The following is a 9,661-nucleotide window of genomic DNA, read 5'->3' on the forward strand; positions in this document are numbered from 1 at the left end:
TACATACGAACTTACCTCGAATGCAAAAATGACGAAATAACTCGATTAATTCGATACTTTATTTTTCCCCCGATCTAAATCTGAATTTCGCTTTTCTTGATTTATATGTAATCAAATTTAACTAATTCAATTATCATTCTATTCAATTTAGCCCAAAACTAATATTTCAACATTTTTACAATTTAGTCCTTATATTATAAAAATACAAATTTGTGCAATTCAACCTATACCTATGCTAGCCAAATTTCAATTAAGTCCCTAGCAGCCCATATTTTTAATTTATTTCACAATTTAACCACAAAATTTCAACATTTCTCAATTAAATCCCTAAATGACAATTTTATCAAAAATCACTGAACAAATGTTGTTTATCTAATAACAAGCGTACATTTTCTACTATTAAACATCAAAAAACATGCTCATTCATTAATGTCAAAACCCTAAACCTTTAACAGTGTGTAAATAGTCCCTAGGCTAGCTAGATTAAGCTGCAACGATCTCAAAAACATAAAAATCATTAAAAATGGGACAAAAATCATACCTAAATGGACAAGAATAGCATGGCCGAATGTCAAGCCCTAAATGTGGATTCCTCTCTTGATAAAATCGGCTAAGGAAAATGATAACAACAAAATTTTGTTTTTTTATTTAATTAATCTTTAATAACCAAATTACAAATTTAACCATACTGATAAAACATTAAAATCATCTAAATATTATCCATCTTTGTCCACTCAATTTAAAAATGGTATAATTACCACATAAAGACCTCCACTATTTAATAATATAGCCATTTAATACCTTTAACTAATAGCACATAAATTTTACACTTTTCGTGATTTAGTCCTTTTTATCAAATTAAGTACTAAAACAATAAAATTTCTTAACAAAAATTTCACACAATCATATTATCATGTTTTAAACACTAAAATAATAATAAAATAATTATTTTGACTTTGGATTTGTAGTTTCAAAACCACTGTTCTAATTTGACTAGAAACGGGTTGTTACAAATATAGTGGAAGACCTATCAAAGATCCGCATTAGCATCTTCTCTTATTCATGGATGTGAGTGATTCATTTAAGCTAGCCGAAGTGATTGAAGACTTTTTGAGATTGAAGTTATTCCCATGCTCACTAAGAGATTGAGCTCAAGCATCGTTGAATTCTTACCGCTTTACGCGGTGTTAACATGGTAAAAATTAGCTGAACGATTCTTGACAAAGTACTTTTGAGAAGAAAAAATGCCAAACTCAAAAATGAAATTGCTACATTTCACCAATTTGATGAAGAATCTCTCTATGATGCATGGGAGCAATTCAAGGAGCTATTGCAAAAATGTCCTCATCATGACATTCCCAACTGCATTAAGTTGGAGACTTTTTACAATGGTCTCAATGCACATAAAAGAATGGTGGTTGACGCTTCAACCAATGGAGCTTCTTTTTCAAAATCGTACAATGAAACATATGAGATGTTTGAAAGGATTTCTAGCAAGAACTATCAGTGGCTGACTAATCGAGTTGCCACAAGAAGAAGAGTGGTCAAAGTTTATGAAGTTGATGCACTAACATCTTTGGCAGCCTAGGTATCTCTATTACTTCCATGCTTAAGAACTTTATTGCTAATGGTTTTAATGGTAACATGATAAGTTAGTAGTCAAGCCAGTTTGAGAACATCTCATGTGTTTGTTGTAGAGATGGTCATATGTTTGAAAACTCACAATCAAATCCAGAATCCATCTACTACATAGGTAACTAAAATTAGAATAAAATTGGGCTAGGACCACAATCAAATTACTACAATCCTTCATGGAGAAATCATTTGAATTTCGTATAGAGCAATCAACAAGTCGATCCTAGCAACTCATATATGCAATCTCGACCAAACCCGAAACTTAACCCTTAGGATTTAAGGTAAGACTCTATTTCTTTATTGTGTTAGCAACAAAGGAAAGTAGGTTTACCAAAAAGCTAGCATGTTTGCTTGTATTTATGTATGAATTTAATGTGTTGTGTCTGTTAAGTGACTTGGGTATGTTTATGACATTGCAAACCTATGAGAACCATCTACAAGCAAAGACAAGGGAAAAATAAAGTTTACTTCAGGTTTTAAGCAAATTGGTTAGTGTTCAGGGATCGCCATATATATGTGTGAAGCATAGTGTTATCGGAAGCTTAGGTTTTTTGTTCTAAGTTTTGAGAGTAAGTGTGACAGCCCTAATGTGACCCTAGTCGGGAAGTGGTTTCGGGACCACTAAACCGAGTCATAAAAATAATTAACCGTCATAATTGATGCTCATTATATGTACATGTGCATGTGTGAAAATTTCATATTTGAATTTTGTTAATTGTAAGTGAATTTTATCAAATAGGACTTATGTGAGAAAATTTAGAAATGTGCTAGGCAAATGCAAAGTGGCCTATTAATGCATATTGTGAAAATGATGGGTTTGCATGTCAATTTACCCAAATTAAGGCATAGTGGCCGGCCATGCTATGAGTGGAAACATGTCACAAACATGTTATGTTAGTGATGTATGTTAGGAACAATAAAATAAGGAGTATGGGTAATAAAGAAATGGAAAAAAAAAAGAAAGAATGTGTGTGATTGTTTCTCCCCCCTCCCCATTGCTGTGAATGTAAGAAAGAAAACAAAAAAAAAGAGTGTCCATATTTTTTCATTTCTCTTGGCCGAATGTTCTAAGGAAGAAAGGAAACAAGTTGTGTTCTTTGGTTCTTCTTGGCCGGATTGAGAGGAGGAATGAAGGAGTGAAGCAATCGGTCATCTTAGGTCGATATTAAGGTAAGGAAGTTGATACTAGTTCTTGAAATCCTAGTTGATTTTGAGTGAGATATCAAGTTATTGTTGGTAACCCATGTTGAAATTGTGATTTTGGAATAAGTAAGGTTTTCGGCTATGGAGATTAATAAGGGTGATGGTTGTGTTTCATGCTAAATCTAGATGAACAATGGTAGTTGCTTACATCTTGATGATTATGAGTTTCTTTCTTGGTTCTACCTTAGATCCATGAAGTATATTTTTATTTGGTGTTGTTGGAAGTATCGGCCATGGTATATCCATAAGTGTGATTTATGCTTATTGCATGGTAGGTAAGATTTATGTTTTGGATATATGTTTAAATTTGGTTATAATCAAATTTGTGATTCGGCTCTTGCACATATATATATATATGATTGCACATGATGTATTGGTATGACCTATATATTATCTCAAGGTATATACTTACACATGAGGGTGCTTCGGTTATGGATTAAATGATGGATGCGTATTGAGTTATAATATGTAATGCATTAGTTAGTAAAATGTATGCCATTTATGTGTGGTATTAAGTATATAATCGGCCTCAACATAGACATGCATATTCGGCCATAGGAAGAAGATTGGTGTTGCATGTATTCGGTTAGAGGCAAGCATATTGATGCTTTTGTCTTGGCTTAGAAAATTCGGCCAAGGGGTAATATTAGCTAAAATGTTGAGTTTGATTCATGATTCCATATATATATATGTGACTCTAATGCCTAAAGTATATATGGGCTAAGTACCTTGAGGTTTTCTTTTGATGTTCGAATGAATTGTATTAAATTGCTTGATGTGATTAAAAATGCATATGACCATTGTGTAGTTGAGCTAGAAGGTGGCCATATGACCAATCAAACTCCTTGTCATATTCGGCCATAAGCTAGCATAATGAGACTTTAATAAGTTAAATTTGTTTGAATTAGCTCAAGAGCTTAGAGGACCACAGTTGGATAAGGGAAAGGAAAAAGTTATCGAATAGCCGCTGAAAACGTTCGACCACATCCGAGGTAAGTTCTTGAGTAATAGAGCTTAAATTATGATTTGATTAGATCATGTTTTAAGCAAATCAAAATCATGCTCTTTGTGTGTGGCTATTGAGCCGAAATTGCAAGAGTGATAAGTGTCTTGTGTTTGAGTTTTGCTAATGAAAATGAAATACGAATGTGTCATGATTTATTATTAAATGTGCATGGTTATTCGAATGATGTCTGGGCTAAGTCCCGAAGGCTTTGTGCTAAGTGACCATATCCGGACTAAGATCCGAAGGCATTTGTGCGAGATACTAATTCCGGGCTAAGCCCGAAGGCATTGGTGCGAGTTACTAAATCCGGGTTAAGTCCCGAAGGCATTTGTGCGAGTTACTATAACTGGGCTATGTCCCGAAAGCATTTGAACGAGTAGCTATATCCGGTTAAATTCCGAAGGTACGTGATTCAGGAATGAACGATCTTGCTGTAAAAATTTCAGTTAATACGCTTGTAACATCCCAACATTGAGGTATGTTTCGTATGTGCTTTGAATTAGTTGAGCCCTTACAAATAAGTATTCGCTCAGTTGATAAATGAGCTACCGGCCTTTGGCTAAGTTGATCTTTGTGTATGAATATAAGGGTTGGTAATGTGAAGTAAGTATGATATTGAAAATTTGTGCATATGAAATTATCTGTTTAGCTACATGAATGCTATACTTTGGTTGTGTCTAAATTCTTCGCTCAAAACTTACTAAGCATTTAATGCTTACTCCGTTTCTTTGATTCTCTGTTTTATAGATTTTGGTTCTTCAGCTATCGGACTCGGGATTTTGAAGTCGAAGTCGCCCACACTATCAAAGCTCCTTTTGGTATACTTTTGGTTGAACTTTGAAATGGCATGTATAGGACCACCCTTTTGTTGTTGGTCATGAACCCTTCGGTATTGTGTAAATTTGGATAGCCATGCGAAAATGGCTTAAATATACTTTGATCATAGCATTATAGTCGTTTTGTATGTTGTCCATCGAGAGGTATGGAAATGTTGGCAACGGTTAGCCATGGGAATGGTTATTCATGATCACTTTTGATATATGTATGACAAACTCTAGTTGATCCATGAAGGATCATGAAATAGGTAAAGTTTACCTTAAAAATAGATGCTGGCAGCAGCAGTGATGTGGATGTGAAAAATCACTAAAAATAGTAGGAATGGAATTAAATAGTGAATAAATTATGTAATCGAACCTTGATGAATCTATTTTCATAGGAAAGTAACGAAACGTTCATATGAACAGTATATTATGAGATGCTAAAGTTTTTGTGAGACAGGGTCAGAACGGTTTCTGGATCCCCTGATCTGACTTTGGAAATTCATTATAAATTAACCAGAGACATTTAGAAGTCATTCCATATATGTATAGATTCCTCTTTGAGTCAATTTCTATAGAAACAAACGACATAAGTATTGAAGCCCTGTACAGGGAGATATCCAAATCGTAATGCATGAAGGTCAGTGTAGTCGCACCCTGTAACAGGGGAGACTTTAACTAATAAACTGTACTAATTGGACCGACCAAAAATTCTAGAAAAAAATACGTAGATGGAAATATGAGTCTAGTTTCAGGGAAAAATTACGAAACTGATTTTCTAGTTTTAGAACTCAAGATATGATTTTTAAGGTGACAGTGACACAGTTAGCCAACTGCCTGGAAATTTTTAAAATGGACTGTAAAAGTAAATGAATTAAGTCGGTTAGCACCTCGTGTTCGACTCCGGCAACGGTCTCGGGTACGGGGTGTTACAGTAAGCCTTATCTATATCTCTATTTTGTGATTATGATTATATATGTGTTTTATGAATAGTGATATACAAGCTTTATATTGTGAGCTTATTATGGACAATGAGTTGCAAGCTCTAAGTTTAAGTATATGTTCTATAAACTTCTAAAATCATTAGATATAATGGCATGCCATAGGATTATAAGTACTCACATTTGTATTTTGGGGGAGTGGCCTTGGGATAGGCTTGGAGAGATCAGGGAATGTCGAGCAAAGCTCCATTTAATAGGACATGTTGGTGTGTTTGGAGAGTGCTTAGTGTTATGCTATACTTCTGGGACATGTTAAGATTCTTTGAATCAATGTGAAGAGTAATAAGAATATTCGCTTATCCAATAGAAAAGTACATGTGTAAAATATTGTGTTTTTCAAAATATTATGTTTTTTTTTTCTTTTTTTCCTTAAGCTAACTATCAACAGGTATTTGCAAATCAGACTTCACATAGATATGGTGAACCCAGTTCACAGAACAATAATTTTGCCTAAACTTTTTTTTAACTTATGTTTCGCGTGTACTATGAGGTTATTCTTTCCTTTTTATTCACTGTGTTTGCAAGAACTCACATGGTCCTTTCTATACACTACAGATAGTTAGAATGCACGGTTTGTAATAGCAAGGTGAGTGGTCCAAGAGAAGTATAAACACTGGAGAGGTAGTAGAAATGAACCCAAGATCTAAAGGAAATGTGAGATTCTTCTTGGGATTACGAATATCTTATAATATGTTGACTTCGTTGATTGTTACAAGACTTAAATTTTCTTATGTTTACTTTTATTTTCAACTTTGCGAACTGATAAAATTATGTAGTAAAATACTTGAATGTTTAATAACTAAACTTCATTTCAGTTTGAATATATTTTGAAAGCATGTTTTGATATTTTCCCTGAATGACAAGTCCATGTTCTTGTACTTAAATTCTTATCTGATTGTTACTTCAATTTTAAAGCATGCAAATAAACAAAACCAAATAGCCCATGTTGAGTTAGCCAAAATTGCTACGAAGTACCCAAGAACGTAAACCCTTACTTTATATGAACGCTTACCTTTGTATGCAAACCTTTATATGTATGTAAACCCTATATGTATACGAACCCTATACGCATGGAAGCCTCAGAGTAAGTTACTAAATATCAACAGTCTTTCACATGGTTACATGATCACATAATTTTTCTTCTTTTGTCTTTATTACATATTGTTGTCACATGTGAATGCCTTTCTCTTGTGCAAGTTAAATTTTATGAGTTTGCATGTCTCTTATTCCTTTTATGCATACATATTTGCAACTTGGGAATGTTTTATAATTTAACTTCTGGTGTGTTAGAGGTTAGGTTAGGTGTTGAATGGAAAGTCACTTTGGTGGCTGATGTGACATTCTAGATTTGGATTACATCGTCCCAATTAGGTTTATGCTGTTACAAAAATTTCAATGCTAACCCAGATCACGACACAAAAATGTTTTACCAGACTACATCTCTTAGACATTACAGAAATAGTCACACAAATATCACTGAATATTCTACAAAGGCTTTAAAATGTATGCCACGCATGCGTCACAAAATACGCCACACGGCTTCACAAAATATGCAACAAAGGCTTTACATAATACACCACACAGGTGATCACGATGTTTCGTGATAGGTTTTAAATATTTATAATTACTCGTTCTTGAACTAACTATTATCACGATGTAGGCAAGTGTACCTATCGAACAGTAGTATAGTTTTAGCAAGACCAGATTGTCGAACCCAAAGGAACTAAAAGTACTAGTAATGACTGTATTTTTATTATCTAGCCTAGGAATAAAAAGGGTTTTATTTTAATTAACTATTATCTAAACCAAAAAACGCACAGAGAAAAGAATTGGGGAATTGCTTTTGGCAAAATCGATTGACTTAAGACAATACCTATGGAAAAATCGACCTAGACTTTACTTGTTATTCTGGCTCCGAACCGGATGATTTATTCATTCAACTTGTTTCGTAGAGATCCCTAAGTTATGTTATTATCCCTATTCAAGATTAATAACGTCTAATCCCTAAATTGAATAACTGAGACTTTCTCTAATTAACACTCTAGGGTTGCATTAACTCGATCTATGGATCCCCTTATTAGGTTTCATCCTAATCCAACAAAATCTTGTCACCCTATTTCTAGGAGCGCAATCAACTCCGCTTAATTATGAAAAAAGTACTCCTAGACAGGGTCTATTCCTCCTCTGAATAAGAGCATGTCTTGAATCAATATCCTGGGATATCAAAACAAGAATTAATAACACATAATTAAGAACAAGTTAAATATTTATCATACGATTCAGAAAATAATAACAAGATTCATCTTAGGTTTCATTCCCCTTAGGTATTTTGGGGATTTAGTTCATAGCTAAATAAGAAAACATCTTCGAAGAATAAAGAATACAAAACATAAAGAAAACCCAAAGCTCCTGAAGGGAAATCAAGGCGAGATCTTCGGTCTTGATGATGAATCCGGCTTCTGAGATGGATCAATCGGCTTCCATGGGGTAATTCCTTACCTCTCTTCTCCGTCTCCCATTTTTCTCCTCTTCTAGGGTGTATTTATAGGCTTTGGAATGCCTAGAAGCCCTCAAAAGTGGCCTTTTCTGAATTGGAATTAACTTGGGCTCGGCAGGGACACGCTCGTGTGACACGCCCGTGTGCGATTACTTCAAGCCGTGTTTGAGCCTGTTAAAATGGCACGGGCGTGTGCTATGCCCGTGTGAGTCGTGCTCCAATTCTGCCAGATTGACACGGCCATGTGGTCTGCCCGTGTGAGAAGGTCCAGGCCGTGTTGATTTCGTACTTTGGTCTATTTTCTCCGTTTTTGTCCCGTTTCTCGTTCCTTTTGCTCTCCTATGCTCTTCTAAGTATAAAACATGAAATTAAAGCATTAGAAGCATCGAATTCACCAATTCTAATGAGAAATCATCCATAAAATGCATTAAACATGAGGTAAAAATATGTATAATTTACGGTTTATCAAATACCCCCACACTTAAGCATTTGCTTGTCCTCAAGTAAAATTCTCAACTCATAATCAAAATAAATCCTTCTCAACTTATAATTTCTATCGATAATATCTCACATTAAACCATAAGTAATCATACATTGGGAATTTAACTAAAAGAGCATAAAAGTTTCAATCATTTCAAGTTGAGCATTTTATTCCGAAAACATAAGTGTCTTCCCTCATCTAAGTAATTACCTTTAATTCAGAATATCACAGAGTTTTACATCCTCACTAAAGATTCACTCAAATCACTCGAGGTTTTTTAAGGACAATAAAGGAAGCACTCAATAGTCAATAATGGAAAGTCATTACCATAGGCTTGCATGAAAATGAAATCTCCACCACTATAATTTAAGATGATACATCAATCAAAAGGTCTTTAAAGGGTTGTAATGAGGCTTGGTTAGGGGGTGTGGTCACAAACTGAAAGAAAGGGTTAGAATCGAGATTGACTTGAAAGTTGCCTTAACTAGAAAAATAGTTAATCTTCACTTGCGTACAACAAAGCTTCTTTCAGAATATGAAATTACAGATATGCATACATAGTTTTTTCTTTTCTTTTCTTTTCTTTTCTTTTTTAAGAACAAGTTAAATATTCATAAACTAACTTATTACAAACAAGACATAGCTAAGCAATTTGCTCAACTCAAATCTCGACAAAAATAGGGATTAAATTAGGGGGTTTCAATAATAATGGGTTAAAGGTTAATATTAAGGGTAATACAAGAAATGGCTTATTAGGCTTAAGGGGGTTTACTAGGGGTTAATCGTGGAGGTAGGCTTTTCATGGCATGAGTGGGTTAATCCTAAGTGCCTTAATCATTTTGATATATCAAATCAAATGGTGTGGTTTCGACATGCATAATCAAACAAGTTCTAGAATAACAGTCCAATACTGACGCACTCAAAGCAATAATAAAAGTGAGCATGAAAGGATGAATAGATGCTCAAAAGGCTCAAAAATCTCACAAAAATTATGGCTTTTTGATGTTTAGACTCTTGAAT

The 9,661-nt window shown here is 34.2% G+C and overlaps 1 non-coding gene across 1 annotated transcript; it reads right to left on the bottom strand.

Moving 5' to 3' along the window:
• Window positions 1-1,249: 1,249 nt before the first annotated feature.
• On the bottom strand, window positions 1,250-1,356 carry LOC121205596 (small nucleolar RNA R71). The gene has a single exon (XR_005900672.1). It is a non-coding gene; the product is annotated as a small nucleolar RNA R71 (small nucleolar RNA).
• Window positions 1,357-9,661: the final 8,305 nt, after the last annotated feature.

Source organism: Gossypium hirsutum, chromosome A08 (genome assembly GCF_007990345.1).
Source record: "Gossypium hirsutum isolate 1008001.06 chromosome A08, Gossypium_hirsutum_v2.1, whole genome shotgun sequence".
In the NCBI taxonomy this organism is placed as follows: Eukaryota; Viridiplantae; Streptophyta; class Magnoliopsida; order Malvales; family Malvaceae; genus Gossypium; species Gossypium hirsutum.